The sequence below is a fragment of the Cinclus cinclus genome, unplaced genomic scaffold (assembly GCF_963662255.1).
Source record: "Cinclus cinclus unplaced genomic scaffold, bCinCin1.1 SCAFFOLD_65, whole genome shotgun sequence".
In the NCBI taxonomy this organism is placed as follows: Eukaryota; Metazoa; Chordata; class Aves; order Passeriformes; family Cinclidae; genus Cinclus; species Cinclus cinclus.
In genome coordinates this window covers 513,386-535,473 of record NW_026912215.1, presented here as the reverse complement: position 1 = coordinate 535,473, position 22,088 = coordinate 513,386, and positions in this window count along the sequence as shown.

Here is a 22,088-nt window from a genome sequence, read left to right as displayed (position 1 = left end):
GCACAGCGAGAGGTGGCCGGCGAGGAATACTTGCTGGCTTAAGTCGTTCCATGCTCAAGGCATTCATCAGAGCAGCACAATGCGGGAAAAGAGGGGGGAACATTGCAGGACAAATTTCTATGCTGGATCATGATTGTCTGCGAGACAGCTCTTCGCAGCGCGAGTATTTGGCCAGGCTGAAATCAGCGCCACGGGAAGCCAATCTGACAAGCGGAGTGCAACGAGCGCGGCGATATGGGGCCACTTGGCAGGTGGCCGAAGAAAGACGGCTGCCCCGCGAATGGGGTGCCAGAAGGCAAGTTTCAGCAGGGCGTTCCGGGCGAGCTTAATGTGTAGCCGCAGTTGTTCTAGGCGAGATTGTAGCCGAGAAGCTTTCCGTCTCCATTCACGAGACAAGAAAAGCAGAAAGCAATGGTCTAGAGGGTTGAGAAGAAAAGTGCTCGTAGCGAGCTCGTTGCGGCAGAAGCGACAGCCAGGAGCAGCGTGCTCGGTGCGAGAAGTAGACGGCGCTTCGCCTCCTTGGGAAGGAAATCGCGTCTGGGCACGAACGCCAGCCAGCGAAGCTTCAGAACAGCAGGCTGTTCTGCTCAGCGTACGAGCCTGAAGTGAGTGGCAAGGGCTAAGGGGACAGTTCCAAGGCATCTAGCTTTCCTGCTAGCAATGCCATTTCTACCCTGCTGTGGAAAACATTGTCCTTTGCCCTTCTGCTCCGAGAGGCACAGAGCACCTCGGCAGACGCAGTGCAGAGGGAAAGGACACAGTATCCGAGGGAGCGTGGCGCCGCGTAGGCGGGCAAAGCAGAAAGGTGCCGCCCGGCACTGGCTTTGACTCCCTGAGCTGCCTTGCTAGGACAGCAGCTGCCGAAAGCTGGCAACTAGGCTGCCAGAGTGCAGAATGTAGGCGGTCTGTCACGCCTGCTTGCCGAAAGCCAGTATCAGCGAGACAGCGTGCTAGGCTCTGTTTCACAGCACCCTGGAGAACACGCACTTGAAGAATGCCGTCTCTGCTCCGCAAAAGCTCTGCCACAGCGAAGGTGGAAGAAGCAGCCTGTGGCCACGGGCAGAGCTGGTCAACAGCTGCGCCTAACTTTCCCAAGCTGCGAGAGCATTCTCAGCCGAGTTCTGCTTTGACAGAGCTATTGCTGAACTTTTGCAGTCCCGGAGGCTGCTGAAACCAAGGCTGTGTTCTGCCTCTTCATTCTTGCCTTCCTGTGCTCCAGCGAGAAGTGAAGCTCTGGCACGGCATTCAGCTTTGCCGCCTCTCTGCACGGGAAGCACTAGACAGAACTAGTGTGCTTCGTGCATGCTCTCTCCTCGCTTTTATGGTCACTGCTCTGCTTTTTGCTTGGCAGCGTTCCAAGGGTCCACGGCATACCTCTTGCACAGCGAGAGGTGGCCGGCGAGGAATACTTGCTGGCTTAAGTCGTTCCATGCTCAAGGCATTCATCAGAGCAGCACAATGCGGGAAAAGAGGGGGGAACATTGCAGGACAAATTTCTATGCTGGATCATGATTGTCTGCGAGACAGCTCTTCGCAGCGCGAGTATTTGGCCAGGCTGAAATCAGCGCCACGGGAAGCCAATCTGACAAGCGGAGTGCAACGAGCGCGGCGATATGGGGCCACTTGGCAGGTGGCCGAAGAAAGACGGCTGCCCCGCGAATGGGGTGCCAGAAGGCAAGTTTCAGCAGGGCGTTCCGGGCGAGCTTAATGTGTAGCCGCAGTTGTTCTAGGCGAGATTGTAGCCGAGAAGCTTTCCGTCTCCATTCACGAGACAAGAAAAGCAGAAAGCAATGGTCTAGAGGGTTGAGAAGAAAAGTGCTCGTAGCGAGTTCGTTGCGGCAGAAGCGACAGCCAGGAGCAGCGTGCTCGGTGCGAGAAGTAGACGGCGCTTCGCCTCCTTGGGAAGGAAATCGCGTCTGGGCACGAACGCCAGCCAGCGAAGCTTCAGAACAGCAGGCTGTTCTGCTCAGCGTACGAGCCTGAAGTGAGTGGCAAGGGCTAAGGGGACAGTTCCAAGGCATCTAGCTTTCCTGCTAGCAATGCCATTTCTACCCTGCTGTGGAAAACATTGTCCTTTGCCCTTCTGCTCCGAGAGGCACAGAGCACCTCGGCAGACGCAGTGCAGAGGGAAAGGACACAGTATCCGAGGGAGCGTGGCGCCGCTTAGGCGGGCAAAGCAGAAAGGTGCCGCCCGGCACTGGCTTTGACTCCCTGAGCTTCCTTGCTAGGACAGCAGCTGCCGAAAGCTGGCAACTAGGCTGCCAGAGTGCAGAATGTAGGCGGTCTGGCACGCCTGCTTGCCGAAAGCCAGTATCAGCGAGACAGCGTGCTAGGCTCTGTTTCACAGCACCCTGGAGAACACGCACTTGAAGAATGCCGTCTCTGCTCCGCAAAAGCTCTGCCACAGTGAAGGTGGAAGAAGCAGCCTGTGGCCACGGGCAGAGCTGGTCAACAGCTGCGCCTAACTTTCCCAAGCTGCGAGAGCATTCTCAGCCGAGTTCTGCTTTGACAGAGCTATTGCTGAACTTTTGCAGTCCCGGAGGCTGCTGAAACCAAGGCTGTGTTCTGCCTCTTCATTCTTGCCTTCCTGTGCTCCAGCGAGAAGTGAAGCTCTGGCACGGCATTCAGCTTTGCCGCCTCTCTGCACGGGAAGCACTAGACAGAACTAGTGTGCTTCGTGCATGCTCTCTCCTCGCTTTTATGGTCACTGCTCTGCTTTTTGCTTGGCAGCGTTCAAAGGGTCCACGGCATACCTCTTGCACAGCGAGAGGTGGCCGGCGAGGAATACTTGCTGGCTTAAGTCGTTCCATGCTCAAGGCATTCATCAGAGCAGCACAATGCGGGAAAAGAGGGGGGAACATTGCAGGACAAATTTCTATGCTGGATCATGATTGTCTGCGAGACAGCTCTTCGCAGCGCGAGTATTTGGCCAGGCTGAAATCAGCGCCACGGGAAGCCAATCTGACAAGCGGAGTGCAACGAGCGCGGCGATATGGGGCCACTTGGCAGGTGGCCGAAGAAAGACGGCTGCCCCGCGAATGGGGTGCCAGAAGGCAAGTTTCAGCAGGGCGTTCCGGGCGAGCTTAATGTGTAGCCGCAGTTGTTCTAGGCGAGATTGTAGCCGAGAAGCTTTCCGTCTCCATTCACGAGACAAGAAAAGCAGAAAGCAATGGTCTAGAGGGTTGAGAAGAAAAGTGCTCGTAGCGAGCTCGTTGCGGCAGAAGCGACAGCCAGGAGCAGCGTGCTCGGTGCGAGAAGTAGACGGCGCTTCGCCTCCTTGGGAAGGAAATCGCGTCTGGGCACGAACGCCAGCCAGCGAAGCTTCAGAACAGCAGGCTGTTCTGCTCAGCGTACGAGCCTGAAGTGAGTGGCAAGGGCTAAGGGGACAGTTCCAAGGCATCTAGCTTTCCTGCTAGCAATGCCATTTCTACCCTGCTGTGGAAAACATTGTCCTTTGCCCTTCTGCTCCGAGAGGCACAGAGCACCTCGGCAGACGCAGTGCAGAGGGAAAGGACACAGTATCCGAGGGAGCGTGGCGCCGCGTAGGCGGGCAAAGCAGAAAGGTGCCGCCCGGCACTGGCTTTGACTCCCTGAGCTGCCTTGCTAGGACAGCAGCTGCCGAAAGCTGGCAACTAGGCTGCCAGAGTGCAGAATGTAGGCGGTCTGGCACGCCTGCTTGCCGAAAGCCAGTATCAGCGAGACAGCGTGCTAGGCTCTGTTTCACAGCACCTTGGAGAACACGCCCTTGAAGAATGCCCTCTCTGCTCCGCAAAAGCTCTGCCACAGTGAAGGTGGAAGAAGAAGCCTGTGGCCACGGGCAGAGCTGGTCAACAGCTGCGCCTAACTTTCCCAAGCTGCGAGAGCATTCTCAGCCGAGTTCTGCTTTGACAGAGCTATTGCTGAACTTTTGCAGTCCCGGAGGCTGCTGAAACCAAGGCTGTGTTCTGCCTCTTCATTCTTGCCTTCCTGTGCTCCAGCGAGAAGTGAAGCTCTGGCACGGCATTCAGCTTTGCCGCCTCTCTGCACGGGAAGCACTAGACAGAACTAGTGTGCTTCGTGCATGCTCTCTCCTCGCTTTTATGGTCACTGCTCTGCTTTTTGCTTGGCAGCGTTCAAAGGGTCCACGGCATACCTCTTGCACAGCGAGAGGTGGCCGGCGAGGAATACTTGCTGGCTTAAGTCGTTCCATGCTCAAGGCATTCATCAGAGCAGCACAATGCGGGAAAAGAGGGGGGAACATTGCAGGACAAATTTCTATGCTGGATCATGATTGTCTGCGAGACAGCTCTTCGCAGCGCGAGTATTTGGCCAGGCTGAAATCAGCGCCACGGGAAGCCAATCTGACAAGCGGAGTGCAACGAGCGCGGCGATATGGGGCCACTTGGCAGGTGGCCGAAGAAAGACGGCTGCCCCGCGAATGGGGTGCCAGAAGGCAAGTTTCAGCAGGGCGTTGCGGGCGAGCTTAATGTGTAGCCGCAGTTGTTCTAGGCGAGATTGTAGCCGAGAAGCTTTCCGTCTCCATTCACGAGACAAGAAAAGCAGAAAGCAATGGTCTAGAGGGTTGAGAAGAAAAGTGCTCGTAGCGAGCTCGTTGCGGCAGAAGCGACAGCCAGGAGCAGCGTGCTCGGTGCGAGAAGTAGACGGCGCTTCGCCTCCTTGGGAAGGAAATGGCGTCTGGGCACGAACGCCAGCCAGCGAAGCTTCAGAACAGCAGGCTGTTCTGCTCAGCGTACGAGCCTGAAGTGAGTGGCAAGGGCTAAGGGGACAGTTCCAAGGCATCTAGCTTTCCTGCTAGCAATGCCATTTCTACCCTGCTGTGGAAAACATTGTCCTTTGCCCTTCTGCTCCGAGAGGCACAGAGCACCTCGGCAGACGCAGTGCAGAGGGAAAGGACACAGTATCCGAGGGAGCGTGGCGCCGCGTAGGCGGGCAAAGCAGAAAGGTGCCGCCCGGCACTGGCTTTGACTCCCTGAGCTGCCTTGCTAGGACAGCAGCTGCCGAAAGCTGGCAACTAGGCTGCCAGAGTGCAGAATGTAGGCGGTCTGGCACGCCTGCTTGCCGAAAGCCAGTATCAGCGAGACAGCGTGCTAGGCTCTGTTTCACAGCACCTTGGAGAACACGCCCTTGAAGAATGCCGTCTCTGCTCCGCAAAAGCTCTGCCACAGCGAAGGTGGAAGAAGAAGCCTGTGGCCACGGGCAGAGCTGGTCAACAGCTGCGCCTAACTTTCCCAAGCTGCGAGAGCATTCTCAGCCGAGTTCTGCTTTGACAGAGCTATTGCTGAACTTTTGCAGTCCCGGAGGCTGCTGAAACCAAGGCTGTGTTCTGCCTCTTCATTCTTGCCTTCCTGTGCTCCAGCGAGAAGTGAAGCTCTGGCACGGCATTCAGCTTTGCCGCCTCTCTGCACGGGAAGCACTAGACAGAACTAGTGTGCTTCGTGCATGCTCTCTCCTCGCTTTTATGGTCACTGCTCTGCTTTTTGCTTGGCAGCGTTCCAAGGGTCCACGGCATACCTCTTGCACAGCGAGAGGTGGCCGGCGAGGAATACTTGCTGGCTTAAGTCGTTCCATGCTCAAGGCATTCATCAGAGCAGCACAATGCGGGAAAAGAGGGGGGAACATTGCAGGACAAATTTCTATGCTGGATCATGATTGTCTGCGAGACAGCTCTTCGCAGCGCGAGTATTTGGCCAGGCTGAAATCAGCGCCACGGGAAGCCAATCTGACAAGCGGAGTGCAACGAGCGCGGCGATATGGGGCCACTTGGCAGGTGGCCGAAGAAAGACGGCTGCCCCGCGAATGGGGTGCCAGAAGGCAAGTTTCAGCAGGGCGTTCCGGGCGAGCTTAATGTGTAGCCGCACTTGTTCTAGGCGAGATTGTAGCCGAGAAGCTTTCCGTCTCCATTCACGAGACAAGAAAAGCAGAAAGCAATGGTCTAGAGGGTTGAGAAGAAAAGTGCTCGTAGCGAGCTCGTTGCGGCAGAAGCGACAGCCAGGAGCAGCGTGCTCGGTGCGAGAAGTAGACGGCGCTTCGCCTCCTTGGGAAGGAAATGGCGTCTGGGCACGAACGCCAGCCAGCGAAGCTTCAGAACAGCAGGCTGTTCTGCTCAGCGTACGAGCCTGAAGTGAGTGGCAAGGGCTAAGGGGACAGTTCCAAGGCATCTAGCTTTCCTGCTAGCAATGCCATTTCTACCCTGCTGTGGAAAACATTGTCCTTTGCCCTTCTGCTCCGAGAGGCACAGAGCACCTCGGCAGACGCAGTGCAGAGGGAAAGGACACAGTATCCGAGGGAGCGTGGCGCCGCGTAGGCGGGCAAAGCAGAAAGGTGCCGCCCGGCACTGGCTTTGACTCCCTGAGCTGCCTTGCTAGGACAGCAGCTGCCGAAAGCTGGCAACTAGGCTGCCAGAGTGCAGAATGTAGGCGGTCTGGCACGCCTGCTTGCCGAAAGCCAGTATCAGCGAGACAGCGTGCTAGGCTCTGTTTCACAGCACCTTGGAGAACACGCCCTTGAAGAATGCCCTCTCTGCTCCGCAAAAGCTCTGCCACAGCGAAGGTGGAAGAAGAAGCCTGTGGCCACGGGCAGAGCTGGTCAACAGCTGCGCCTAACTTTCCCAAGCTGCGAGAGCATTCTCAGCCGAGTTCTGCTTTGACAGAGCTATTGCTGAACTTTTGCAGTCCCGGAGGCTGCTGAAACCAAGGCTGTGTTCTGCCTCTTCATTCTTGCCTTCCTGTGCTCCAGCGAGAAGTGAAGCTCTGGCACGGCATTCAGCTTTGCCGCCTCTCTGCACGGGAAGCACTAGACAGAACTAGTGTGCTTCGTGCATGCTCTCTCCTCGCTTTTATGGTCACTGCTCTGCTTTTTGCTTGGCAGCGTTCCAAGGGTCCACGGCATACCTCTTGCACAGCGAGAGGTGGCCGGCGAGGAATACTTGCTGGCTTAAGTCGTTCCATGCTCAAGGCATTCATCAGAGCAGCACAATGCGGGAAAAGAGGGGGGAACATTGCAGGACAAATTTCTATGCTGGATCATGATTGTCTGCGAGACAGCTCTTCGCAGCGCGAGTATTTGGCCAGGCTGAAATCAGCGCCACGGGAAGCCAATCTGACAAGCGGAGTGCAACGAGCGCGGCGATATGGGGCCACTTGGCAGGTGGCCGAAGAAAGACGGCTGCCCCGCGAATGTGGTGCCAGAAGGCAAGTTTCAGCAGGGCGTTCCGGGCGAGCTTAATGTGTAGCCGCAGTTGTTCTAGGCGAGATTGTAGCCGAGAAGCTTTCCGTCTCCATTCACGAGACAAGAAAAGCAGAAAGCAATGGTCTAGAGGGTTGAGAAGAAAAGTGCTCGTAGCGAGCTCGTTGCGGCAGAAGCGACAGCCAGGAGCAGCGTGATCGCTGCGAGAAGTAGACGGCGCTTCGCCTCCTTGGGAAGGAAATCGCGTCTGGGCACGAACGCCAGACAGCGAAGCTTCAGAACAGCAGGCTGTTCTGCTCAGCGTACGAGCCTGAAGTGAGTGGCAAGGGCTAAGGGGACAGTTCCAAGGCATCTAGCTTTCCTGCTAGCAATGCCGTTTCTACCCTGCAGTGGAAAACACTGTCCTTTGCCCTTCTGCTCCGAGAGGCACAGAGCACCTCGGCAGACGCAGTGCAGAGGGAAAGGACACAGTATCCGAGGGAGCGTGGCGCCGCGTAGGCGGGCAAAGCAGAAAGGTGCCGCCCGGCACTGGCTTTGACTCCCTGAGCTTCCTTGCTAGGACAGCAGCTGCCGAAAGCTGGCAACTAGGCTGCCAGAGTGCAGAATGTAGGCGGTCTGGCACGCCTGCTTGCCGAAAGCCAGTATCAGCGAGACAGCGTGCTAGGCTCTGTTTCACAGCACCCTGGAGAACACGCACTTGAAGAATGCCGTCTCTGCTCCGCAAAAGCTCTGCCACAGTGAAGGTGGAAGAAGCAGCCTGTGGCCACGGGCAGAGCTGGTCAACAGCTGCGCCTAACTTTCCCAAGCTGCGAGAGCATTCTCAGCCGAGTTCTGCTTTGACAGAGCTATTGCTGAACTTTTGCAGTCCCGGAGGCTGCTGAAACCAAGGCTGTGTTCTGCCTCTTCATTCTTGCCTTCCTGTGCTCCAGCGAGAAGTGAAGCTCTCGCACGGCATTCAGCTTTGCCGCCTCTCTGCACGGGAAGCACTAGACAGAACTAGTGTGCTTCGTGCATGCTCTCTCCTCGCTTTTATGGTCACTGCTCTGCTTTTTGCTTGGCAGCGTTCCAAGGGTCCACGGCATACCTCTTGCACAGCGAGAGGTGGCCGGCGAGGAATACTTGCTGGCTTAAGTCGTTCCATGCTCAAGGCATTCATCAGAGCAGCACAATGCGGGAAAAGAGGGGGGAACATTGCAGGACAAATTTCTATGCTGGATCATGATTGTCTGCGAGACAGCTCTTCGCAGCGCGAGTATTTGGCCAGGCTGAAATCAGCGCCACGGGAAGCCAATCTGACAAGCGGAGTGCAACGAGCGCGGCGATATGGGGCCACTTGGCAGGTGGCCGAAGAAAGACGGCTGCCCCGCGAATGTGGTGCCAGAAGGCAAGTTTCAGCAGGGCGTTGCGGGCGAGCTTAATGTGTAGCCGCAGTTGTTCTAGGCGAGATTGTAGCCGAGAAGCTTTCCGTCTCCATTCACGAGACAAGAAAAGCAGAAAGCAATGGTCTAGAGGGTTGAGAAGAAAAGTGCTCGTAGCGAGCTCGTTGCGGCAGAAGCGAAAGCCAGGAGCAGCGTGCTCGGTGCGAGAAGTAGACGGCGCTTCGCCTCCTTGGGAAGGAAATCGCGTCTGGGCACGAACGCCAGCCAGCGAAGCTTCAGAACAGCAGGCTGTTCTGCTCAGCGTACGAGCCTGAAGTGAGTGGCAAGGGCTAAGGGGACAGTTCCAAGGCATCTAGCTTTCCTGCTAGCAATGCCATTTCTACCCTGCTGTGGAAAACATTGTCCTTTGCCCTTCTGCTCCGAGAGGCACAGAGCACCTCGGCAGACGCAGTGCAGAGGGAAAGGACACAGTATCCGAGGGAGCGTGGCGCCGCGTAGGCGGGCAAAGCAGAAAGGTGCCGCCCGGCACTGGCTTTGACTCCCTGAGCTGCCTTGCTAGGACAGCAGCTGCCGAAAGCTGGCAACTAGGCTGCCAGAGTGCAGAATGTAGGCGGTCTGGCACGCCTGCTTGCCGAAAGCCAGTATCAGCGAGACAGCGTGCTAGGCTCTGTTTCACAGCACCTTGGAGAACACGCCCTTGAAGAATGCCCTCTCTGCTCCGCAAAAGCTCTGCCACAGCGAAGGTGGAAGAAGAAGCCTGTGGCCACGGGCAGAGCTGGTCAACAGCTGCGCCTAACTTTCCCAAGCTGCGAGAGCATTCTCAGCCGAGTTCTGCTTTGACAGAGCTATTGCTGAACTTTTGCAGTCCCGGAGGCTGCTGAAACCAAGGCTGTGTTCTGCCTCTTCATTCTTGCCTTCCTGTGCTCCAGCGAGAAGTGAAGCTCTGGCACGGCATTCAGCTTTGCCGCCTCTCTGCACGGGAAGCACTAGACAGAACTAGTGTGCTTCGTGCATGCTCTCTCCTCGCTTTTATGGTCACTGCTCTGCTTTTTGCTTGGCAGCGTTCCAAGGGTCCACGGCATACCTCTTGCACAGCGAGAGGTGGCCGGCGAGGAATACTTGCTGGCTTAAGTCGTTCCATGCTCAAGGCATTCATCAGAGCAGCACAATGCGGGAAAAGAGGGGGGAACATTGCAGGACAAATTTCTATGCTGGATCATGATTGTCTGCGAGACAGCTCTTCGCAGCGCGAGTATTTGGCCAGGCTGAAATCAGCGCCACGGGAAGCCAATCTGACAAGCGGAGTGCAACGAGCGCGGCGATATGGGGCCACTTGGCAGGTGGCCGAAGAAAGACGGCTGCCCCGCGAATGGGGTGCCAGAAGGCAAGTTTCAGCAGGGCGTTCCGGGCGAGCTTAATGTGTAGCCGCACTTGTTCTAGGCGAGATTGTAGCCGAGAAGCTTTCCGTCTCCATTCACGAGACAAGAAAAGCAGAAAGCAATGGTCTAGAGGGTTGAGAAGAAAAGTGCTCGTAGCGAGCTCGTTGCGGCAGAAGCGACAGCCAGGAGCAGCGTGCTCGGTGCGAGAAGTAGACGGCGCTTCGCCTCCTTGGGAAGGAAATCGCGTCTGGGCACGAACGCCAGCCAGCGAAGCTTCAGAACAGCAGGCTGTTCTGCTCAGCGTACGAGCCTGAAGTGAGTGGCAAGGGCTAAGGGGACAGTTCCAAGGCATCTAGCTTTCCTGCTAGCAATGCCATTTCTACCCTGCTGTGGAAAACATTGTCCTTTGCCCTTCTGCTCCGAGAGGCACAGAGCACCTCGGCAGACGCAGTGCAGAGGGAAAGGACACAGTATCCGAGGGAGCGTGGCGCCGCTTAGGCGGGCAAAGCAGAAAGGTGCCGCCCGGCACTGGCTTTGACTCCCTGAGCTGCCTTGCTAGGACAGCAGCTGCCGAAAGCTGGCAACTAGGCTGCCAGAGTGCAGAATGTAGGCGGTCTGGCACGCCTGCTTGCCGAAAGCCAGTATCAGCGAGACAGCGTGCTAGGCTCTGTTTCACAGCACCTTGGAGAACACGCCCTTGAAGAATGCCCTCTCTGCTCCGCAAAAGCTCTGCCACAGCGAAGGTGGAAGAAGAAGCCTGTGGCCACGGGCAGAGCTGGTCAACAGCTGCGCCTAACTTTCCCAAGCTGCGAGAGCATTCTCAGCCGAGTTCTGCTTTGACAGAGCTATTGCTGAACTTTTGCAGTCCCGGAGGCTGCTGAAACCAAGGCTGTGTTCTGCCTCTTCATTCTTGCCTTCCTGTGCTCCAGCGAGAAGTGAAGCTCTGGCACGGCATTCAGCTTTGCCGCCTCTCTGCACGGGAAGCACTAGACAGAACTAGTGTGCTTCGTGCATGCTCTCTCCTCGCTTTTATGGTCACTGCTCTGCTTTTTGCTTGGCAGCGTTCCAAGGGTCCACGGCATACCTCTTGCACAGCGAGAGGTGGCCGGCGAGGAATACTTGCTGGCTTAAGTCGTTCCATGCTCAAGGCATTCATCAGAGCAGCACAATGCGGGAAAAGAGGGGGGAACATTGCAGGACAAATTTCTATGCTGGATCATGATTGTCTGCGAGACAGCTCTTCGCAGCGCGAGTATTTGGCCAGGCTGAAATCAGCGCCACGGGAAGCCAATCTGACAAGCGGAGTGCAACGAGCGCGGCGATATGGGGCCACTTGGCAGGTGGCCGAAGAAAGACGGCTGCCCCGCGAATGGGGTGCCAGAAGGCAAGTTTCAGCAGGGCGTTCCGGGCGAGCTTAATGTGTAGCCGCAGTTGTTCTAGGCGAGATTGTAGCCGAGAAGCTTTCCGTCTCCATTCACGAGACAAGAAAAGCAGAAAGCAATGGTCTAGAGGGTTGAGAAGAAAAGTGCTCGTAGCGAGCTCGTTGCGGCAGAAGCGACAGCCAGGAGCAGCGTGCTCGGTGCGAGAAGTAGACGGCGCTTCGCCTCCTTGGGAAGGAAATCGCGTCTGGGCACGAACGCCAGCCAGCGAAGCTTCAGAACAGCAGGCTGTTCTGCTCAGCGTACGAGCCTGAAGTGAGTGGCAAGGGCTAAGGGGACAGTTCCAAGGCATCTAGCTTTCCTGCTAGCAATGCCGTTTCTACCCTGCAGTGGAAAACACTGTCCTTTGCCCTTCTGCTCCGAGAGGCACAGAGCACCTCGGCAGACGCAGTGCAGAGGGAAAGGACACAGTATCCGAGGGAGCGTGGCGCCGCTTAGGCGGGCAAAGCAGAAAGGTGCCGCCCGGCACTGGCTTTGACTCCCTGAGCTTCCTTGCTAGGACAGCAGCTGCCGAAAGCTGGCAACTAGGCTGCCAGAGTGCAGAATGTAGGCGGTCTGGCACGCCTGCTTGCCGAAAGCCAGTATCAGCGAGACAGCGTGCTAGGCTCTGTTTCACAGCACCCTGGAGAACACGCCCTTGAAGAATGCCGTCTCTGCTCCGCAAAAGCTCTGCCACAGTGAAGGTGGAAGAAGCAGCCTGTGGCCACGGGCAGAGCTGGTCAACAGCTGCGCCTAACTTTCCCAAGCTGCGAGAGCATTCTCAGCCGAGTTCTGCTTTGACAGAGCTATTGCTGAACTTTTGCAGTCCCGGAGGCTGCTGAAACCAAGGCTGTGTTCTGCCTCTTCATTCTTGCCTTCCTGTGCTCCAGCGAGAAGTGAAGCTCTGGCACGGCATTCAGCTTTGCCGCCTCTCTGCACGGAAAGCACTAGACAGAACTAGTGTGCTTCGTGCATGCTCTCTCCTCGCTTTTATGGTCACTGCTCTGCTTTTTGCTTGGCAGCGTTCCAAGGGTCCACGGCATACCTCTCGCACAGCGAGAGGTGGCCGGCGAGGAATACTTGCTGGCTTAAGTCGTTCCATGCTCAAGGCATTCATCAGAGCAGCACAATGCGGGAAAAGAGGGGGGAACATTGCAGGACAAATTTCTATGCTGGATCATGATTGTCTGCGAGACAGCTCTTCGCAGCGCGAGTATTTGGCCAGGCTGAAATCAGCGCCACGGGAAGCCAATCTGACAAGCGGAGTGCAACGAGCGCGGCGATATGGGGCCACTTGGCAGGTGGCCGAAGAAAGACGGCTGCCCCGCGAATGTGGTGCCAGAAGGCAAGTTTCAGCAGGGCGTTGCGGGCGAGCTTAATGTGTAGCCGCAGTTGTTCTAGGCGAGATTGTAGCCGAGAAGCTTTCCGTCTCCATTCACGAGACAAGAAAAGCAGAAAGCAATGGTCTAGAGGGTTGAGAAGAAAAGTGCTCGTAGCGAGCTCGTTGCGGCAGAAGCGACAGCCAGGAGCAGCGTGCTCGGTGCGAGAAGTAGACGGCGCTTCGCCTCCTTGGGAAGGAAATCGCGTCTGGGCACGAACGCCAGCCAGCGAAGCTTCAGAACAGCAGGCTGTTCTGCTCAGCGTACGAGCCTGAAGTGAGTGGCAAGGGCTAAGGGGACAGTTCCAAGGCATCTAGCTTTCCTGCTAGCAATGCCATTTCTACCCTGCTGTGGAAAACATTGTCCTTTGCCCTTCTGCTCCGAGAGGCACAGAGCACCTCGGCAGACGCAGTGCAGAGGGAAAGGACACAGTATCCGAGGGAGCGTGGCGCCGCTTAGGCGGGCAAAGCAGAAAGGTGCCGCCCGGCACTGGCTTTGACTCCCTGAGCTTCCTTGCTAGGACAGCAGCTGCCGAAAGCTGGCAACTAGGCTGCCAGAGTGCAGAATGTAGGCGGTCTGGCACGCCTGCTTGCCGAAAGCCAGTATCAGCGAGACAGCGTGCTAGGCTCTGTTTCACAGCACCCTGGAGAACACGCACTTGAAGAATGCCGTCTCTGCTCCGCAAAAGCTCTGCCACAGTGAAGGTGGAAGAAGCAGCCTGTGGCCACGGGCAGAGCTGGTCAACAGCTGCGCCTAACTTTCCCAAGCTGCGAGAGCATTCTCAGCCGAGTTCTGCTTTGACAGAGCTATTGCTGAACTTTTGCAGTCCCGGAGGCTGCTGAAACCAAGGCTGTGTTCTGCCTCTTCATTCTTGCCTTCCTGTGCTCCAGCGAGAAGTGAAGCTCTGGCACGGCATTCAGCTTTGCCGCCTCTCTGCACGGAAAGCACTAGACAGAACTAGTGTGCTTCGTGCATGCTCTCTCCTCGCTTTTATGGTCACTGCTCTGCTTTTTGCTTGGCAGCGTTCCAAGGGTCCACGGCATACCTCTCGCACAGCGAGAGGTGGCCGGCGAGGAATACTTGCTGGCTTAAGTCGTTCCATGCTCAAGGCATTCATCAGAGCAGCACAATGCGGGAAAAGAGGGGGGAACATTGCAGGACAAATTTCTATGCTGGATCATGATTGTCTGCGAGACAGCTCTTCGCAGCGCGAGTATTTGGCCAGGCTGAAATCAGCGCCACGGGAAGCCAATCTGACAAGCGGAGTGCAACGAGCGCGGCGATATGGGGCCACTTGGCAGGTGGCCGAAGAAAGACGGCTGCCCCGCGAATGTGGTGCCAGAAGGCAAGTTTCAGCAGGGCGTTGCGGGCGAGCTTAATGTGTAGCCGCAGTTGTTCTAGGCGAGATTGTAGCCGAGAAGCTTTCCGTCTCCATTCACGAGACAAGAAAAGCAGAAAGCAATGGTCTAGAGGGTTGAGAAGAAAAGTGCTCGTAGCGAGCTCGTTGCGGCAGAAGCGACAGCCAGGAGCAGCGTGCTCGGTGCGAGAAGTAGACGGCGCTTCGCCTCCTTGGGAAGGAAATCGCGTCTGGGCACGAACGCCAGCCAGCGAAGCTTCAGAACAGCAGGCTGTTCTGCTCAGCGTACGAGCCTGAAGTGAGTGGCAAGGGCTAAGGGGACAGTTCCAAGGCATCTAGCTTTCCTGCTAGCAATGCCATTTCTACCCTGCTGTGGAAAACATTGTCCTTTGCCCTTCTGCTCCGAGAGGCACAGAGCACCTCGGCAGACGCAGTGCAGAGGGAAAGGACACAGTATCCGAGGGAGCGTGGCGCCGCGTAGGCGGGCAAAGCAGAAAGGTGCCGCCCGGCACTGGCTTTGACTCCCTGAGCTGCCTTGCTAGGACAGCAGCTGCCGAAAGCTGGCAACTAGGCTGCCAGAGTGCAGAATGTAGGCGGTCTGGCACGCCTGCTTGCCGAAAGCCAGTATCAGCGAGACAGCGTGCTAGGCTCTGTTTCACAGCACCTTGGAGAACACGCCCTTGAAGAATGCCCTCTCTGCTCCGCAAAAGCTCTGCCACAGCGAAGGTGGAAGAAGAAGCCTGTGGCCACGGGCAGAGCTGGTCAACAGCTGCGCCTAACTTTCCCAAGCTGCGAGAGCATTCTCAGCCGAGTTCTGCTTTGACAGAGCTATTGCTGAACTTTTGCAGTCCCGGAGGCTGCTGAAACCAAGGCTGTGTTCTGCCTCTTCATTCTTGCCTTCCTGTGCTCCAGCGAGAAGTGAAGCTCTGGCACGGCATTCAGCTTTGCCGCCTCTCTGCACGGGAAGCACTAGACAGAACTAGTGTGCTTCGTGCATGCTCTCTCCTCGCTTTTATGGTCACTGCTCTGCTTTTTGCTTGGCAGCGTTCCAAGGGTCCACGGCATACCTCTTGCACAGCGAGAGGTGGCCGGCGAGGAATACTTGCTGGCTTAAGTCGTTCCATGCTCAAGGCATTCATCAGAGCAGCACAATGCGGGAAAAGAGGGGGGAACATTGCAGGACAAATTTCTATGCTGGATCATGATTGTCTGCGAGACAGCTCTTCGCAGCGCGAGTATTTGGCCAGGCTGAAATCAGCGCCACGGGAAGCCAATCTGACAAGCGGAGTGCAACGAGCGCGGCGATATGGGGCCACTTGGCAGGTGGCCGAAGAAAGACGGCTGCCCCGCGAATGGGGTGCCAGAAGGCAAGTTTCAGCAGGGCGTTCCGGGCGAGCTTAATGTGTAGCCGCACTTGTTCTAGGCGAGATTGTAGCCGAGAAGCTTTCCGTCTCCATTCACGAGACAAGAAAAGCAGAAAGCAATGGTCTAGAGGGTTGAGAAGAAAAGTGCTCGTAGCGAGCTCGTTGCGGCAGAAGCGACAGCCAGGAGCAGCGTGCTCGGTGCGAGAAGTAGACGGCGCTTCGCCTCCTTGGGAAGGAAATCGCGTCTGGGCACGAACGCCAGCCAGCGAAGCTTCAGAACAGCAGGCTGTTCTGCTCAGCGTACGAGCCTGAAGTGAGTGGCAAGGGCTAAGGGGACAGTTCCAAGGCATCTAGCTTTCCTGCTAGCAATGCCATTTCTACCCTGCTGTGGAAAACATTGTCCTTTGCCCTTCTGCTCCGAGAGGCACAGAGCACCTCGGCAGACGCAGTGCAGAGGGAAAGGACACAGTATCCGAGGGAGCGTGGCGCCGCTTAGGCGGGCAAAGCAGAAAGGTGCCGCCCGGCACTGGCTTTGACTCCCTGAGCTGCCTTGCTAGGACAGCAGCTGCCGAAAGCTGGCAACTAGGCTGCCAGAGTGCAGAATGTAGGCGGTCTGGCACGCCTGCTTGCCGAAAGCCAGTATCAGCGAGACAGCGTGCTAGGCTCTGTTTCACAGCACCTTGGAGAACACGCCCTTGAAGAATGCCCTCTCTGCTCCGCAAAAGCTCTGCCACAGCGAAGGTGGAAGAAGAAGCCTGTGGCCACGGGCAGAGCTGGTCAACAGCTGCGCCTAACTTTCCCAAGCTGCGAGAGCATTCTCAGCCGAGTTCTGCTTTGACAGAGCTATTGCTGAACTTTTGCAGTCCCGGAGGCTGCTGAAACCAAGGCTGTGTTCTGCCTCTTCATTCTTGCCTTCCTGTGCTCCAGCGAGAAGTGAAGCTCTGGCACGGCATTCAGCTTTGCCGCCTCTCTGCACGGGAAGCACTAGACAGAACTAGTGTGCTTCGTGCATGCTCTCTCCTCGCTTTTATGGTCACTGCTCTGCTTTTTGCTTGGCAGCGTTCCAAGGGTCCACGGCATACCTCTTGCACAGCGAGAGGTGGCCGGCGAGGAATACTTGCTGGCTTAAGTCGTTCCATGCTCAAGGCATTCATCAGAGCAGCACAATGCGGGAAAAGAGGGGGGAACATTGCAGGACAAATTTCTATGCTGGATCATGATTGTCTGCGAGACAGCTCTTCGCAGCGCGAGTATTTGGCCAGGCTGAAATCAGCGCCACGGGAAGCCAATCTGACAAGCGGAGTGCAACGAGCGCGGCGATATGGGGCCACTTGGCAGGTGGCCGAAGAAAGACGGCTGCCCCGCGAATGGGGTGCCAGAAGGCAAGTTTCAGCAGGGCGTTCCGGGCGAGCTTAATGTGTAGCCGCAGTTGTTCTAGGCGAGATTGTAGCCGAGAAGCTTTCCGTCTCCATTCACGAGACAAGAAAAGCAGAAAGCAATGGTCTAGAGGGTTGAGAAGAAAAGTGCTCGTAGCGAGCTCGTTGCGGCAGAAGCGACAGCCAGGAGCAGCGTGCTCGGTGCGAGAAGTAGACGGCGCTTCGCCTCCTTGGGAAGGAAATCGCGTCTGGGCACGAACGCCAGCCAGCGAAGCTTCAGAACAGCAGGCTGTTCTGCTCAGCGTACGAGCCTGAAGTGAGTGGCAAGGGCTAAGGGGACAGTTCCAAGGCATCTAGCTTTCCTGCTAGCAATGCCGTTTCTACCCTGCAGTGGAAAACACTGTCCTTTGCCCTTCTGCTCCGAGAGGCACAGAGCACCTCGGCAGACGCAGTGCAGAGGGAAAGGACACAGTATCCGAGGGAGCGTGGCGCCGCTTAGGCGGGCAAAGCAGAAAGGTGCCGCCCGGCACTGGCTTTGACTCCCTGAGCTTCCTTGCTAGGACAGCAGCTGCCGAAAGCTGGCAACTAGGCTGCCAGAGTGCAGAATGTAGGCGGTCTGGCACGCCTGCTTGCCGAAAGCCAGTATCAGCGAGACAGCGTGCTAGGCTCTGTTTCACAGCACCCTGGAGAACACGCCCTTGAAGAATGCCGTCTCTGCTCCGCAAAAGCTCTGCCACAGTGAAGGTGGAAGAAGCAGCCTGTGGCCACGGGCAGAGCTGGTCAACAGCTGCGCCTAACTTTCCCAAGCTGCGAGAGCATTCTCAGCCGAGTTCTGCTTTGACAGAGCTATTGCTGAACTTTTGCAGTCCCGGAGGCTGCTGAAACCAAGGCTGTGTTCTGCCTCTTCATTCTTGCCTTCCTGTGCTCCAGCGAGAAGTGAAGCTCTGGCACGGCATTCAGCTTTGCCGCCTCTCTGCACGGAAAGCACTAGACAGAACTAGTGTGCTTCGTGCATGCTCTCTCCTCGCTTTTATGGTCACTGCTCTGCTTTTTGCTTGGCAGCGTTCCAAGGGTCCACGGCATACCTCTCGCACAGCGAGAGGTGGCCGGCGAGGAATACTTGCTGGCTTAAGTCGTTCCATGCTCAAGGCATTCATCAGAGCAGCACAATGCGGGAAAAGAGGGGGGAACATTGCAGGACAAATTTCTATGCTGGATCATGATTGTCTGCGAGACAGCTCTTCGCAGCGCGAGTATTTGGCCAGGCTGAAATCAGCGCCACGGGAAGCCAATCTGACAAGCGGAGTGCAACGAGCGCGGCGATATGGGGCCACTTGGCAGGTGGCCGAAGAAAGACGGCTGCCCCGCGAATGTGGTGCCAGAAGGCAAGTTTCAGCAGGGCGTTGCGGGCGAGCTTAATGTGTAGCCGCAGTTGTTCTAGGCGAGATTGTAGCCGAGAAGCTTTCCGTCTCCATTCACGAGACAAGAAAAGCAGAAAGCAATGGTCTAGAGGGTTGAGAAGAAAAGTGCTCGTAGCGAGCTCGTTGCGGCAGAAGCGACAGCCAGGAGCAGCGTGCTCGGTGCGAGAAGTAGACGGCGCTTCGCCTCCTTGGGAAGGAAATCGCGTCTGGGCACGAACGCCAGCCAGCGAAGCTTCAGAACAGCAGGCTGTTCTGCTCAGCGTACGAGCCTGAAGTGAGTGGCAAGGGCTAAGGGGACAGTTCCAAGGCATCTAGCTTTCCTGCTAGCAATGCCATTTCTACCCTGCTGTGGAAAACATTGTCCTTTGCCCTTCTGCTCCGAGAGGCACAGAGCACCTCGGCAGACGCAGTGCAGAGGGAAAGGACACAGTATCCGAGGGAGCGTGGCGCCGCTTAGGCGGGCAAAGCAGAAAGGTGCCGCCCGGCACTGGCTTTGACTCCCTGAGCTTCCTTGCTAGGACAGCAGCTGCCGAAAGCTGGCAACTAGGCTGCCAGAGTGCAGAATGTAGGCGGTCTGGCACGCCTGCTTGCCGAAAGCCAGTATCAGCGAGACAGCGTGCTAGGCTCTGTTTCACAGCACCCTGGAGAACACGCACTTGAAGAATGCCGTCTCTGCTCCGCAAAAGCTCTGCCACAGTGAAGGTGGAAGAAGCAGCCTGTGGCCACGGGCAGAGCTGGTCAACAGCTGCGCCTAACTTTCCCAAGCTGCGAGAGCATTCTCAGCCGAGTTCTGCTTTGACAGAGCTATTGCTGAACTTTTGCAGTCCCGGAGGCTGCTGAAACCAAGGCTGTGTTCTGCCTCTTCATTCTTGCCTTCCTGTGCTCCAGCGAGAAGTGAAGCTCTGGCACGGCATTCAGCTTTGCCGCCTCTCTGCACGGAAAGCACTAGACAGAACTAGTGTGCTTCGTGCATGCTCTCTCCTCGCTTTTATGGTCACTGCTCTGCTTTTTGCTTGGCAGCGTTCCAAGGGTCCACGGCATACCTCTCGCACAGCGAGAGGTGGCCGGCGAGGAATACTTGCTGGCTTAAGTCGTTCCATGCTCAAGGCATTCATCAGAGCAGCACAATGCGGGAAAAGAGGGGGGAACATTGCAGGACAAATTTCTATGCTGGATCATGATTGTCTGCGAGACAGCTCTTCGCAGCGCGAGTATTTGGCCAGGCTGAAATCAGCGCCACGGGAAGCCAATCTGACAAGCGGAGTGCAACGAGCGCGGCGATATGGGGCCACTTGGCAGGTGGCCGAAGAAAGACGGCTGCCCCGCGAATGTGGTGCCAGAAGGCAAGTTTCAGCAGGGCGTTCCGGGCGAGCTTAATGTGTAGCCGCAGTTGTTCTAGGCGAGATTGTAGCCGAGAAGCTTTCCGTCTCCATTCACGAGACAAGAAAAGCAGAAAGCAATGGTCTAGAGGGTTGAGAAGAAAAGTGCTCGTAGCGAGCTCGTTGCGGCAGAAGCGACAGCCAGGAGCAGCGTGCTCGGTGCGAGAAGTAGACGGCGCTTCGCCTCCTTGGGAAGGAAATCGCGTCTGGGCACGAACGCCAGCCAGCGAAGCTTCAGAACAGCAGGCTGTTCTGCTCAGCGTACGAGCCTGAAGTGAGTGGCAAGGGCTAAGGGGACAGTTCCAAGGCATCTAGCTTTCCTGCTAGCAATGCCATTTCTACCCTGCTGTGGAAAACAATGTCCTTTGCCCTTCTGCTCCGAGAGGCAGAGAGCACCTCGGCAGACGCAGTGCAGAGGGAAAGGACACAGTATCCGAGGGAGCGTGGCGCCGCTTAGGCGGGCAAAGCAGAAAGGTGCCGCCCGGCACTGGCTTTGACTCCCTGAGCTGCCTTGCTAGGACAGCAGCTGCCGAAAGCTGGCAACTAGGCTGCCAGAGTGCAGAATGTAGGCGGTCTGGCACGCCTGCTTGCCGAAAGCCAGTATCAGCGAGACAGCGTGCTAGGCTCTGTTTCACAGCACCTTGGAGAACACGCCCTTGAAGAATGCCGTCTCTGCTCCGCAAAAGCTCTGCCACAGTGAAGGTGGAAGAAGCAGCCTGTGGCCACGGGCAGAGCTGGTCAACAGCTGCGCCTAACTTTCCCAAGCTGCGAGAGCATTCTCAGCCGAGTTCTGCTTTGACAGAGCTATTGCTGAACTTTTGCAGTCCCGGAGGCTGCTGAAACCAAGGCTGTGTTCTGCCTCTTCATTCTTGCCTTCCTGTGCTCCAGCGAGAAGTGAAGCTCTGGCACGGCATTCAGCTTTGCCGCCTCTCTGCACGGAAAGCACTAGACAGAACTAGTGTGCTTCGTGCATGCTCTCTCCTCGCTTTTATGGTCACTGCTCTGCTTTTTGCTTGGCAGCGTTCCAAGGGTCCACGGCATACCTCTTGCACAGCGAGAGGTGGCCGGCGAGGAATACTTGCTGGCTTAAGTCGTTCCATGCTCAAGGCATTCATCAGAGCAGCACAATGCGGGAAAAGAGGGGGGAACATTGCAGGACAAATTTCTATGCTGGATCATGATTGTCTGCGAGACAGCTCTTCGCAGCGCGAGTATTTGGCCAGGCTGAAATCAGCGCCACGGGAAGCCAATCTGACAAGCGGAGTGCAACGAGCGCGGCGATATGGGGCCACTTGGCAGGTGGCCGAAGAAAGACGGCTGCCCCGCGAATGGGGTGCCAGAAGGCAAGTTTCAGCAGGGCGTTGCGGGCGAGCTTAATGTGTAGCCGCAGTTGTTCTAGGCGAGATTGTAGCCGAGAAGCTTTCCGTCTCCATTCACGAGACAAGAAAAGCAGAAAGCAATGGTCTAGAGGGTTGAGAAGAAAAGTGCTCGTAGCGAGCTCGTTGCGGCAGAAGCGAAAGCCAGGAGCAGCGTGCTCGGTGCGAGAAGTAGACGGCGCTTCGCCTCCTTGGGAAGGAAATCGCGTCTGGGCACGAACGCCAGCCAGCGAAGCTTCAGAACAGCAGGCTGTTCTGCTCAGCGTACGAGCCTGAAGTGAGTGGCAAGGGCTAAGGGGACAGTTCCAAGGCATCTAGCTTTCCTGCTAGCAATGCCATTTCTACCCTGCTGTGGAAAACATTGTCCTTTGCCCTTCTGCTCCGAGAGGCACAGAGCACCTCGGCAGACGCAGTGCAGAGGGAAAGGACACAGTATCCGAGGGAGCGTGGCGCCGCGTAGGCGGGCAAAGCAGAAAGGTGCCGCCCGGCACTGGCTTTGACTCCCTGAGCTGCCTTGCTAGGACAGCAGCTGCCGAAAGCTGGCAACTAGGCTGCCAGAGTGCAGAATGTAGGCGGTCTGGCACGCCTGCTTGCCGAAAGCCAGTATCAGCGAGACAGCGTGCTAGGCTCTGTTTCACAGCACCTTGGAGAACACGCCCTTGAAGAATGCCCTCTCTGCTCCGCAAAAGCTCTGCCACAGCGAAGGTGGAAGAAGAAGCCTGTGGCCACGGGCAGAGCTGGTCAACAGCTGCGCCTAACTTTCCCAAGCTGCGAGAGCATTCTCAGCCGAGTTCTGCTTTGACAGAGCTATTGCTGAACTTTTGCAGTCCCGGAGGCTGCTGAAACCAAGGCTGTGTTCTGCCTCTTCATTCTTGCCTTCCTGTGCTCCAGCGAGAAGTGAAGCTCTGGCACGGCATTCAGCTTTGCCGCCTCTCTGCACGGGAAGCACTAGACAGAACTAGTGTGCTTCGTGCATGCTCTCTCCTCGCTTTTATGGTCACTGCTCTGCTTTTTGCTTGGCAGCGTTCAAAGGGTCCACGGCATACCTCTTGCACAGCGAGAGGTGGCCGGCGAG